Below are 14,429 nucleotides of genomic sequence, written 5' to 3' on the forward strand. Positions count from 1 at the left end.
CCGCCATCACCATCACCTCCAAGCTACCCAGGGGGGCAGCAGTGTCAGTACAGAGGACCACAGGGCAGCCTGGGTGCAGACTCCGAGCTGCTGCAGCAGGAAGGCGGGGCAGGGGGGACGAAGGGGGCGCACACAGACACAGGCACACGCAGCCTGCATACAGCTAGGAACGCAGCCCGGCAACATGTATAACAGTGCCCAGCAGGTAAGTCTGTGGAGACAAAGGGGCATGGGGAGAGGGAAGGGGTGGGGAGCAGATCAAGACCCTCAGGGTGAGGGAGGGAATGAGTCAAGAGCAGGTGGAGGGGCTGGGGTGAATGGGGCCTTGGGGTGAGGGCAGGTTGTGGGATGGAGTGCAGGGCAGGTGTGGTTCCCTACCACTGTGCATGCCCCCAGGGAGGCATGGGGGGCACATGCCCCCCAGATTTGTGCATGGGCTGGAGGCAGGCTGGGGCTCTACAACCTGCTGCCCTTGCCCCAGGAGCCATACAATACCATGTTGTACCTCCTGCCACTGGGTGGGCAGAGGACACATGACACAACCAACGTGCAGCTCCCAGGGCAAAGGAAGCAAGACAGAGAGCCCCAGCCTGCAGTGGGAACCCAACCTCTGCTGCATGCACATGCCCCCCATGCCTCCCCCAGGGGAGTCAACAGTGATGCAGATGCACACACACCCCTACACCTCTGGACAAGCCACCCGCGGCTCCATCCCATGACCCACCCTGGCTCTGTGGCCTCACTCACTTTAGCCTCTGCCCTTGCCCTACTCCCTCCCTCACTGTGGGGGACTCAATCTGGCCCCCCTTACCTCTTTGCTCTCCCCCTGCTCCTTCCCCCTCCACAGACTTACCTGCTGAGTGCTGCATTACATACTGCCAGACTGCATTCCTGTAGGGTTACCATATTTCTAGTTTCAAAAAAGGGAACACCTGTGTGGGGGGGGGGGCAGGAGCAGTAATATAAATTAGAGGGTGGGGAAGGTGGTATGCCCATGCCCTGCCCCTGCTGCTCACTCCCAAGCCACAGCTCCCCCAGCCCTGCTGCTGCCACCCTCACTCCTGACCCACAGTACCCTGCATCTTCCCAGGGCATGCAGGGACCACCCCTCCCCAGGCTCTGAGCCTCACACACACACCCACAGCCACCCACACCTTGACAAATTCCCACACATACACAAGCCTTACACCTACCCCCCAACTATACAAAGTACCTGCATAATTTTGCATAATTTTGAATTTTTCTGCGCATAATTTTGAGTTTTTAGCTGTGCAATTAAAATCGTGATTAATCATGAATTTTTTTTTTAAATCACGCAACTATTTGCAATCAAATGTTTTAATCACTTGACAGACCTAAAAGTAAATCCTGGTTCATCTGTCACGCACAATTTACACATTGAATAAAACCAGATCCAGATTAGAAATTAGAGATTATAAATGACCATTATCCGTACTGTTTACAAACTTAATTTATTGTATGACCTATAGTATTTACAGTGCTAGTGATGTGGATCAAAATAGTCCAACTTATTAAAATATTGATTATTATCATCATCAATTGCAACAACGACAATAATGCATCATTGACACTCTAATCAAGACCAAATACCAGCAAGATCCCATAAGTGAAAAAGATCACTCTGTTCATAACCTGCAATTAATTACTTAAAACAAATATTTCGTTTCCTTATTAAACCCAGACTACACTCCACACACCTTCCCCCTTTCCTCCCCACCGAGCAGACACTAGTATAAGGTTGCTAGATGCCGAGTGTGAACAGGAAATTGAACACATGCGGAACTTGAAGGGGAAAAAGTGTTAATCCTACTTTTGATAGATAGAATAATAGACATTGTGAACCAGTAATATATCCTTTTGTAAAAACAGAAGGTAGGGCTGTCTACCTGATACACTGGGAAATGTATAATATTTTAAAAGTAGGAAAAGTGTCACTTGCACAGTTTGGTCATAGACAATCCTGCAAATGTAGCAAAAATTGTGTGTTGGGGTGGGGGTAAAAATCAATAACAGGCTAATAAAGTAAACCTGAAATTTATAAAACACATAGTTCCAGTGTCAGTTGATGCACCTTTCAACCAGAGTTTGTTATAAAGAATAAATTGTTGAAGTTATTCCTTTTGCTTATATTTACTGAAGAAGGAAGAAAAAAAAAAAAATCATAACCAACTCTTTTCCCAAGAGGTACTTAATTGACTGTTTTGACCCATGTATTAAAAGTTATCTTATTCTGATGACAATTTGTGAAGCAAATCATATGAATATAATGGAAATATTTCAGCCAAAGGCATCAACAGTGGACTAGAAAGAGCAAGATATGCTGAATATGCTGAAACCTAATTCCATCACTTTGGATAAACTGCAAAAAGCTGTTGATGTTACTGACATCTCAAGAAACAATGCAGAAATATTCAACACCAAAAGATATAGATGAATCAAGCTCTTAGCCTTCACCTCATTTTCTAATGGCTAATTTTCAGCACAAAGTATTAGATTAGATGCCAAACTGCTGAAGAGGAAGATGCTGTTCTGATGTGGGTATCTAATAATTATCCATCTCTCACACCACACCAACCATTATATATTTCCAGGCTAGAGGTGACCCATTCAAACAATACATGTTTGACGCTGAAGTTTTAGGAGACACTAAAATCACTGAACTGGTGGAAGTCACTGGCTAAGCACATGGACTAAGGGTTGGCTGAAGTCCTAGGACAACTTTTGATGGTGGATAGCCTCTTCCCCAAGAGTGGAGAGAGTATTTTCTTTATTTGAACCAGTTCATTCATAGTTGAGAAATCAACTGGGAACTGGAAAAAACAGGAAAGCTTGCTTTCCTTTTCTAATTTATGAATAAAAATGTAGTGGGAGAATATGAAATCTAGTACCATGAGCAGAAACAATCATGTCAATTAACTAGAGTTAATACTTCCTCTGTTAAATGAAGTATGACTACTTTGCATTTGACCCTGTTTTAATAAACATTTTTTTCTTATGTAAACAGCAAATTTAGAGAAACTTTATCCAAAAAAAGATGCTGCTTCAGTGTACTTCATGTAACATGGTGAGCATTTGTGGGCCTGCTCTAAATTGGTTCCACTCTTTCCTAGACATGAGGTCCCAGAAGGTTGTGATGGCCTAGTGCTTGTCATTCCCTCACAACCATTCCCCTGGGGTTCCACAGAGTTCCATCTTGTTGCTGCTCCTGTTCAATGTGTACATGAGGTTGCTGGATGAGACTGTGTGGAGATTTGGAGGGAGGTGGCATCAGTATGCTGATGACACCCAGCTCTACCTCTCTATTTCATCTGACCCATGGTCCGTAGTCTCAGTTCTATCCCAGTGCCTGGCTGCAGTTTGGGAATGGATGTGGATGAACCAAGTAAAGCCAAATCCAGGTAAGAAAGGTGATGGTGGTCAGGGTGGGGGAATTGAAATACAACGCTGATGGAGCTCAGCTTCCTGTTTTCACTCAGATTCACAGGCTTGGAGTACTCCTGGATCTTGTGCTACTACTAAATCTTCAGCTGGTGAAAGACACACCTCACCACTAACGCCAACTCCATCTGCTGAGACGGCTATTGCCCTTTGTGGATACCTCCATGCTACCACATGAGAGCTGGATTGTCCCAAGCTGAGTCACCTGCTATGACTTATGGGACATGTACTTGGTTCCCTTGATGATATAAGGTCTCCCTGCAGGCTCCAGCTCCCCTCTGACATCTTCTCTGGGGCTCCACCTCCCCTACACCTCACCTCTTTCCTTTCAGGCCTTCTGATAGATCACAGGCTGCCTCTGAGCATTGGTAAGTTGGAGTGCAGTTGGAGTGCAGCTGCACAATGTTCTTCCCACGGCCTCTGGCCATGCGGTACTGTAGTTGAAATGAAAAGGCTAACACAAACAAAAAAGAATAACTAAAGGTCCCTCAGCTTGAGTGAGGCAGGGCTCCGTTACCCCTCACTGAGCTGTTCCCTACTGAAACTCCCTATTTGGGGGGTTTTCCAGCTTCCCCGCTTCTTCTCCCTCCTTCGGCACCCCTCCTTCTCAGAGGCTCTCCGCCAGTGCACTTCTTGTGTGGGCTCTAAATATGGGGGGTGCTGGGGTGCTGCAATGCACCCACAGCAAGGTCCTTCCCCACTGAGCCCCACCACTGAGCCTCAGTTGGCTCTTCCCTGCGAGGGCCAGTCTGCGCACAAGTGGGCTTTGGCTGGGTGAGAGCCACCTTGTCTGGGTTCTCCATGTCACACTGGGGCAGTACCCAGTCAGCAGCTTGCCTTGGCCAGCTCCCCCAACTTACAGGCCTGTCGTGGCATCCATGGCGATGGCCACAGCAATGGCGTCTGCGTTGGTGACGAAGGCAGCAGCGGTAGCAGCACAGACATTCGTGCTGGCAGCAGCAGCAATGATAATGGCAGCAGCAGTGGCAGCATTAGTGACAGCAAGTCTCTGGTGTCACAGGAGGCATCTGGTCCCAGCTTGGGTGCCCGGTGTCTTCCACACTGGCCCCAGCTCATGGCCAGTCTTATGGCATGACCACTGTGCTATGCCACAATCCAGGCCTGGTTCTTTTGCCTGCATGACAGCAGCTGTGCTGCATGTGGCCCATCCACCTGTGCCGTGGGTATTAGGTAAGTCTGTTGGGGGCCTGCCACAACCTTGCATTCATATTTGCATCTAGCCACCATCATCCATACCTTCATGGCCTCAAAGCTAGACTGTGTTTTGTGTAACGCTACCCTGGAAGACCATTCAGAAGCTGTAGCCAATGCAGAACACAGCAGCCCACCTTATAACAAGCATGAGTCACCAAGAGTACATAATTTCAGTGCTCCAGAGTCTGCACTGGCTCCCAATAGCTTTCTGGTTTAATTCAAGGTGCTTCTATTAACTTATAAGGCCCTAAAAAATCTGAGCCTTACGTGCCTAAGGGAGAACCATCTCTTTTATACCCCATCATAATCCCCAAGTTCAGCGAAGAGCAACCTCCTGCAAGTACCATCAATGCACCAAGTCCACTTAGTGAAAGCATACTGGAGGTTGGTCACAGAAGTTGCTCCTCAGCTCTGGAACTCTTTCCCTTGGGGCCTGCCAAAGGCTGAGTCTAGGCACCTTTTAGAAGTGCTGTAAGATGTTCCTATTTTGACAGGTGTTTAGCAAACAAAGCAAGGCTGAGATTGTTTACTGGGGTTCTGTTTTATGTTAGTATTCTAGTTCCCTTCTAAATTGCTTTGTTCATTCTCCTGTTTTATAAGTTATTCTGTCCTCTTATTGTAAAGTACTATCAGCCGATATTGGGAAAGGCAGAATATACATCAAATAAATAAATAATAAATTTAAGTCAATTCCAGTTTCCATCCAAAACAGTTCGATACAAGTCACAAGAAACAAAATTAAATGGTCTAAAAAAGAAAAAATGCATCTCATCATTTTCTAAGATAGATAAATAAAACATACTGTCCTGTTTAGTAAAAAGAAATATCGAATGCAATGGAAAGGCTGTGTGTAGCTGCAAATCAGTGTTTTAACAAATTTTACCGAACAATTAGAATTAACTTTTCCCTAGGAAAACAGTTAAATGTACAGATGCAAAAGATCATTAAGAACACATTATTAAATGAAGAAATTCTGTTCGATAATTTAAGGATCACAAAGTCAGCAAATTAAATCATTTTGTTTTAAATTAACCCACTACAGCAACCATAAAGGAATGCTCATTTGTAACTGCATGTATGCTTTACAATAAATGAGGTGTTTCTTTTTCCTATGCAGGAGCCAACACTATGCACACATTTAAGCAATTATATAGCTTAAATATTTAGATTCGTGACTTAAAAATCTATTTTGTAAAACAATAGAAAATGTAAACATAATTTCTAATGTACTAGATGCTTAATGCTTATGTGTTATTTGTGTCAAACTGCTTTTGGATAGCAAATGCTATTCAATTAAACACAGAAAATCAGCTTTGTAAACTGCTTTATGTTGGCTAAATAATATTAAATGTGCTGATACATACAAACATATCATAACAGGTCCTGCATTTAAAACAAAATGTTTCATTAAACAAAGGAAGCATTATTTATAGCTTGTGAACTGAACTGCTGGTTTCTAATTACCATGTTCTTCAAAATTTTAGTAGATCTCAGTGGTTATTTCCTAGTTTTTCTTCTTAATTGGGAAAGAAAAATAAGCTCTATCACTTTTTCAGCTCCCAATCAGCTTCTCAATTCTAAATAAACTAGTAATTGAACTAAACTAAGTTGAACAAGTGAAAAGAAGAAAATATATTCTCTGTATGTAAAAAGAGGCTATAGTTGTCAAAACCCAGCTTATTACATCAAGATGCTTAACCAGGATTTTCCCATTCTAGTGCCCTGATTTGTTTAAAGCTTTAATCTTCAAGTAGGATGTTTACTGCCCATTTCTTTTTAGATTAGTCATAGTAAGCATAGACCTTAATACAAGTCAAATCTTAAATCAATTAATTTAAGAAATTTGCTGCAGAAGTCATTTTCCTAGCCATTACTTTGATGATGTGACCCCTCCCTTTTGCTATAACACCAAACGTTGTTACTTGTTTTCAGTTTCAAGCCCTATTGCATGCTACCTATTACTTTTCACTTAGTACTAAAAAAAATCAGCTTCCTCCTCTTTCTTTGGCAATACCTCGCAGTCAAGGATGATCGTCTTCCATGAATGTCTTATCTCTGGGTCCAAAGATGGCTGATGAGGCTGGTCCGAGATCAACAGACTCTGTTGAGATTCAGGCACGTGTTTTGGTGCAGCGTGGGAGACTCCGGGCTTCTTGATTCAGTCCGCAACATGATGTTTCTTCTGATCCTGTTTTTCCGTATCCTGTTGTTGTTTAAGGTTTCAAAGTACTGAAATCCTTGCAGAAGACTCTTCCTCCATTTGGGGTGGTCCTGGGCAATAGTCTCTCACAAGTTGATGTTAATGTTTCATTTTTCAAAGTTGGCCTTGAAGACCTCCTTGAAGTGTTTTCTCTGCCCTCCTCTTGAGTATATGCCTTGACTAAGCTGGGAAAATAAAACTTGCTTCAAGAGTCTAGAGTTGGACATCTGGATGATGTGGCCAACCCAATGGGGTTGATGGTGGACTATCATTGCCTCAATGCTTGTGGTATTTGCTTGCAAGAGGACACCAACATTGGTGCATCTGCCTTCCCACTGGACTGGAAGGATCTTTCCCAGGTAATGTTGATAGTTTTTCTCTAGGTGACTTCAGATGTCTCCTCTAAGTTGTTCACATCTCAGCTCCATATAGTAAAGTGGGGGTGACAACTGCTTGATAAACCATGAGCTTGGTTTTAGACCTGACATCACAATCTTGGAACATCTGTTTCCTCAGGCATCTGGAGGCTGCATTTGCACATTTGAGGCAATGCTGCATTTCTTTATTGATAATAACTTCTAACTAATCAGATTTATAAAAAACTTCTCCTATAGGTACATGGCTGCTTTTTTCAAGTTTTCTTACATCTGCTGTTGATATTGGCCAACATCAAAGGCAGGGAGCCAGACCAGGTCAACTTCCAGTCTGATCACATGTAAAATCTCTCTCCATTAGAGTATGATCTTAGGTCTTTCTAGGATTAAAAGCAGGTGCCACGTATCCCAGTTGAAAGTAGGCAGCTTCCAAAAGAATAAAATGAAAATATAAACCAATGGCAGAAATATGATATAGCCTTTAATGTTTATGCAAAAACTGTTACTAACTTAGGACCAAGCCCTGTCCATGCCAAGTCATGGGTACATGTGAAATTTCCCCCTAATAGTTACATTTCTAGGAACAAAGAAACATTCCTTTAACAAGCTGATTCCAATCAGTAGCAGCCTCTTTTGAAAAATCTTCTGAGGCATGGCTTAGTTCACATAAATGCCTGGTTCAAGATGATCATTCTTTACTATTCCATGATTTCATTACAGTGGTGAAATCATGAGTAAGCCAAGAGTCTACCACAGACATATACCAGTAAACCTTTGTACCTCTTCACTACCACCATGCTGGTAGAAACAACCTCACAGCCACTCAGAACTACATTAGGTCCTTCACCAGCAAAGCAGTTAAAGATCTTATGGCAATGGAGGCAGTGCAGTTTCTCAGTGCAAGATTGACCACATCACCAGAATCAGCCAGAACTGCCCTCTTGCAAAAACAATGGGAGAAAATAGGCAACAAAACTGTTGAATGGAGCCAGCAAAGAACTACCCTCAGTGAGGAGTTGGTATCCATCTCCAACTACAAATGGCATACATGGCAGAGCCGGAACAGATTGAGAAGGGGTCTCGGCAGATGCAACTTTCTCATTAAATCATGGGGCCCCTGCACAAATGACCAATGTGTTTGTCAAGAGAAGCAAACCATGGATCATCTCCTAAAATGCCCTGTAGCATCACAATGTACCACACAAGACAAACACCAGAAGCAGTGGCCTGTGCAGAATACTGGGAGCAGACCATATAGAAAGGTTGGATTGGAGACATGATGACGAAGAAGTGCATGGTCACATAGATTATTTGGGGCCCCTAATTAAATCAGGGAATCCCTGAATGGTAGGGTGCAAGTGAAGGGAAGGTGGAGGGGGGCTGGTTAGAGATAGAAGTGTACCGATATATTGGTCCATATTGTATTGGCACCAATAAAGAGAAAATTGATATTATCGGCAATCAGCTTTTTTTGGCTGACATGCCTGATAATGTCATTGATAATGCATGCATGGCCAGGAGTGCAGCCCAACAGCTTGGAGAGCAGCATCTGGCCAGTAAGTCTATGGGGGGAACGGAAGGGGCATGTGGGGGGCAGATTGAGGCCCCCTGGTGAGGGAAGGAGTAGGGCTGGGGCTCGGGAAGGGATGCACAGCCAGGCCAGGGCAGGGCGAGGAACAGGACAAAGCCACAGCTCATCCAGGAAGCGTGGGAGGCCAGGAGAGGGGGGCCACTCCCGCTGCTACATGCACCCCCAGAGGAGACATTGGGGGTATGTGCCCCCCCAGATCTGTGTCCAGAGCAAGGGTGGGCTGCTACTTCATGCGTGGGGCTGGAGGCTGCACCAGCCTCCTCCTGGCAGTGGGGCTGGGCCCAGGTTGCACTCAGGGTGGGTAGGAGTGGGGCGGGAAGCAGTGGTGGGTAGGAATGGGACTACAGTGAATTTTGGGGTGGCTGTAGCCCCTCTGTAGCCCCCCCTCGCAGCACTGCTGCCGCCAGCCCCACCCCACCTGGCCCAAGTGCAGCCCAGGCCCAGCCCCCACCCCTCCCCATGAGGAAGAGGCTGACACAGTTTCTGGCACCAAGCCTGCAACAGCAGCCTGCCCTTACCCCACATACAGATCCGGGGAGCATATATCCCCTATGACTCCCCCGGAGATGCACGCAGTGGCAGGATCCTCTCCCCGCCCTTCCTGGATGAGCCACGGCTCCATCCCACACCCCGCCCCTCCCCAGCTTTGCAATGCTGTCCCTGCCCCAGCCCCACTCCCTCCCTCACTGCAGGGGCTTCGATCTGCCACTCCCTTCTCCTTCCCTCCCCCTTGTCCCTTCCCCACAATGGATTTACACCACTTTCCAAGCTGCCAGGCTGTATATCAGCAATCAAACTGGTATCAGTCCATATGGCTGGTCAATAACCAGCCATTGGTATCAGCTCAAAACATTTTTATCAATGCATCCCTAGTTAGAGGAGCTGCCATTGAGCATATCCTCTGTCCATGAAAGAGGATATCTAAGTACTGAGGTCTAAATCAGCACGGCCTCTAGGATGGCTCCACAGATGCTCAATAGCTACATGAGAGTATTCTTTCTTCCTGTTCTTCTCACAAGAGACCAGTTCAGGTACTAGGGTGAGCACTACAGCAAAGCCTTGCCCTAAATGACTATAAATTTAGGGAACTTTATAGTGTTGAAGGGGAAGATATCATTAATTATGCAAATGGTGTTGTTAATCCCAATTAAGGATCCCACTGTGAAAGGGATGGAGCCTCAACCCTCACTAACCGTAAGCCTACAGCCTAGCTCTAGTTAGCAAAATATAATTAACTAACAATAAAAAAACAGACACGATACAAAGGGGTAACAATAGTTATATTATCTAAACAACAACAATGTAAACAACAACCAACCAACAAACCCTAATATCAATAACAATACCAACAGCACTATTCAATATCAACAATAATATAAACCAAAGCAATGCAATGCTATCCCAGAGAGGGCACTATAACATGTGTAATACACTACATGTACAGCTTCTCATATGCTTGCTGCCAGCAATCGCTGTAGCAGCACCTCTCACACAGATGCACCCAGAGTCCCAGCAGCAGTAACCCAGGCGCTCACCAGGCACACTGCAAGCACTCAACCAACAATTAACACTACAGAGGTATCAGTCCTCCAGACCCTCACCCTGCACACAAAGAAGAGTTCGGCCTTCCAGGCCCTCACTCGCACCTCCACGGAGTTACAATCTGCTGCCACTCTCTCACCAAATGTACTAGGTGAAATTGCATGCTGCACTCACCAGCACCTACACGTAAGGAACACATTCATGCCGCAGGAGACTCAGATGTCTCGGATCAGGTCCCTTTTATAACCTTCAGTCACACCAACCTCTGTCCATCACACTTTGGACCAATCATCCTCACAGAAGTACTGTCAATCATCCAAATACCAATCACATCACTGCTCACCTCAGAGAAGGTGACAGTTACCATCTTGGCATTTGACACCAATGAAGTTATAGAATACAGAACCCATGTGGGCATGTTCAGACCTCAAAACTGGTCATTACCTCACCATAGGTGAAAAGTTCATCATCTTCTCTGGAGCCTTCTGGCCCTTGAAGTCACAGATCATGTGCAGTTCTGTGTTGACTATTTAACTTCTACTCAAAACTACTAACAGGCCAGGGCATGCACCACTTTGCAGCCTACAATAGGACATAATCAAAAGAAAAAACAGGCACCTAAAAAGACCTGAGGAAACAGCACTTCCCACCAACTTCACTAGTTTCCATTTGAATGTAAAAGTGGATCTCAGCTGGTCAATTGCATTAAAATATTGTTTTCAGGAGGCCTGCAACCAAGCAGCTACAGTTGCTACCCAAATACTATTAGTGATGAGGCAACTGATGGAAATTACAAAAACCTTCCACTTGAGTCCATGCTTTCTTTTTTAGATATATAAAATGTGTATTAGATGAACATCCCAGGTTCCAGGGAGAGATTTTGGATTATCCCTTTGACCTACTCAGCTGATTTGTGTTACTGAAATCAGTGCAATGGCATTTCTCTACGTAGACACTAATTAGATGAATGTGCTGCCAAGTGTATTTATGTTTACCATGCATCCTGATTGGTTGCAGAGAAGCTGAAATTAGTGTTGAGATAAATGTTGCCTTTACAGATATTTTGCCCAAGTCATGCTAAGAACTTTTACATAACACTAAATATATTTCACACACTGCAGTTCTGAGGTTCTCTCAAATATGAGATAAAAGCCCTTATCGCTAAACTTGTCTTGTGGTTCCCAGTGTGACTATCTCTGGTTGGCAATTTACTTGTTGTTTGGAAATAAGCACTTACATTCTAAAATAGTACCTTTCACTACCAGTTTGTGATGTGCTGAAATACAGAAAGTTTCAACACCATGTAAAAAGGCCTCTCTGACTATACACAGAACTACAACAAATGGCTTTCCCCTGCTGACAATTAGAACTGCTGGCTATTAATAATCTCTTACTGTTGCCTGCAAGTGGTTCTAGCAGTTGAAGACCCACTATCTAAGCAGTAACACCTTTTTGGATAAAGTCATTCAAAAATAATTTTTCTGCTTCACAAAACCTATTTTTGCAGTGGGAGAAAGGGCACACCAAAGAACTTTTAGAGCCTGAATATGGCCTGGAAAATTCCCTACCTACCTACAAGGATTTGGCAAGACAAGTAGTTATAATTTCCTTGCGAAGACTGTAACCCTGTTCGTTTCCTTTTTAAGACTATCTAATATTTTAAAAGAGTTTACTGTGCATAATAATGTCTAGACAATTTTTTATTTTTTTTAAACAGATAAATAGCCCTAGTTCTTCTTCTTTCATATGACTAAAGCAAGCAGCAGCAGAAAAAGTGTGGGTTAATTAAAGTTGTATGTTGAGGTTTGATAGCCAGTTGATGATGTCCGGGCCAGGAAGACGATGACAACCTGCTCACGGTCTTCCTTGCTAAGTGCAAAAGCACAACAAATGTCATCACTCCAGTGGCCAAACTTCAATCTTCGAACTCACGGACACAAATGCAACAGCAACATAATAACCATAATAACTTTCTTAAAACTAACCAAATGAGGATAAAATTATAATCAAGCCCCTAATAAGGATCCATACATACACATAAATAAATAAATGAAAATCTAGAAGCAATAGCTTGCCAGACATAAAGAAATGAGATGCCATGTAAGTAAGCCAGAACTCTATTTTAATTCTTTCACTGAACTTAGCCATTTTATTTATAAAGTCTGATCTTCTAAGTTCCAATAGTAATTTACGATATAAAACTACCATTGAATGGAAGGATAAGTAGCAAGTCTTAATAACAAGACTTTTCACTAACTCATTAACTATGCATTTATCTCACTGGCTTGATGGAACAGGCCTGCTGACTTCAAAATGCAATTCAAAAAGTCCTTCTGTTCCATTCAGTTTTATCCAGAAAAGGTAAAGATAGGATTATTAGTTAAATTTAAACATTTTTTAAATTTGGAGCCTGTTTATTTCTAGCTAACTCAATCTATATAAAAATAGAGTTCTTTTGAACTTTCAGACAAAAGGTGCTACAGAAGTGCAATATGTTTATACTTGACCTTAGCACCTACTATCTTAAATCTCCAACCCTCAAAATGCGTCAACAATGTCCCTGCCTTAAATCCATCCTGGCAAGTTCTGTCAAGTATTTCTTCTGAGTGATGGGAAAGAAAATGACATTAAGTCTGGTACACAGTGAGGTGAGTATCTTGATCTTTCCAGGTATTATATATTGGTACAAATTAATCACTGGCATTTCAGTGGACACTATAGGAGAGCTACTATAAGGGTGGCTGGATTTATGCACAAAGTATACATTAAAAGATACATAACAAATGTCTTAAAGCTTTATATTTCTTTTTCAGAAAATTGACATAATTGGCAATCATCTTTTTTTGTCTGATATGGCTAATAATGTCGCTCATAAATGCCACATGCATGCATGGCCAGGAGTGCAGCCTGGCAGCTTGGGGAGCAGCATCTGGCTGGTAAGTCTGCAGGAGGGAAGTGGCATGGGCAAGGGAAGGGACATGGGGGGAGGGGCAGATCGAGGCCCCCTGGTGAAGGGGGGAGTGGGGCTGGGGCTTAGGCAGTGGCTGCACATTCACCTACATATAAATGATCTTCTGTCATCTAAATGAATGAAGCATGCATATGGAAAAAAGTTTAGTTTCATTTGGTTAGTGTCTCTAGGGATGCCTTGACAAAGTAGGAAATGTTAGGATTATCTACCAGTTACCATAATACTTGGTAAAACTACAATATTCACTCATGCTCGATCCATAAAACTAATATTTTGGACAGCAATCAAGTTTACTATGAATATATTTGCTTAAACTCATAAACAATGATTAATCATCCCCATCTTGATTACTCTGTTTACTACCACTGAGAGACCAGGCTTTTTAGAAATCAAATGACAAAGCTTTTAGAATTTTTTCACCGTGTGTTTGACCCAGTCCAGAACACACAATAGGCTTACACAGGTTCAGGGTACAGTTCTATTCCCAATGGAATTCATGGCAAAACACTCATTAGTAACAGAATTTGCAAAGATTTGGGCATTCAGCATAATTCTGTGGTTTGTTATCCCCACACCTTGAGATTCAAAACTCAATGATTTCTTTGCTAACTGCATATAATAGCCCATTTTTATGAATCATGGGCCACCTACAGGAAAATGGTTTATTATCAGAATAAAAAGAAATCCACTTTAAGGGCCCCTCTGTATAGGGTGACTATACGTCCTGGACTGGCCACGACAATCCTGGATTTTGCAGGCCATCCCAGCGTCCCAGCCTGTGGATGTAAATTGAAGTAAAAGTCCTGGATTTAGTTACTGCAGGCACAGGTAGAGGCTGCTGCTGCTCGCAGTACTCAGCCTGAATCCTGCTAAGCAGCAGCTGGAGGCTGGGGGGAGGGCAGGCTAAGCTGAGCACCATTCCTCCTGCCTGGGGCAGCACTCAGCTGGTGTGCGGGTAAGCCAGGATAGCTAGTTGCTACCAGCAGCCTCATGCCCTGCTACTGAGGTCACTACTGCAGCCCAGGCTGCACATGGTGGCCCCAGCCAGCTGCCAATGGGGGGAAGCTCCCAGCCAGG

At 43.7% G+C, this 14,429-nt stretch overlaps 1 protein-coding gene across 3 annotated transcripts in view; it reads right to left on the reverse strand.

Annotated features, from left to right (window-relative positions):
- The window catches only part of CORIN (corin, serine peptidase), a 272,355-nt gene that overhangs the window by 149,335 nt on the left and 108,591 nt on the right, over nt 1-14,429 (reverse strand). The window lies entirely within an intron of this gene.

This window comes from Alligator mississippiensis, chromosome 2 (genome assembly GCF_030867095.1).
Source record: "Alligator mississippiensis isolate rAllMis1 chromosome 2, rAllMis1, whole genome shotgun sequence".
Lineage (NCBI taxonomy): Eukaryota > Metazoa > Chordata > Crocodylia > Alligatoridae > Alligator > Alligator mississippiensis.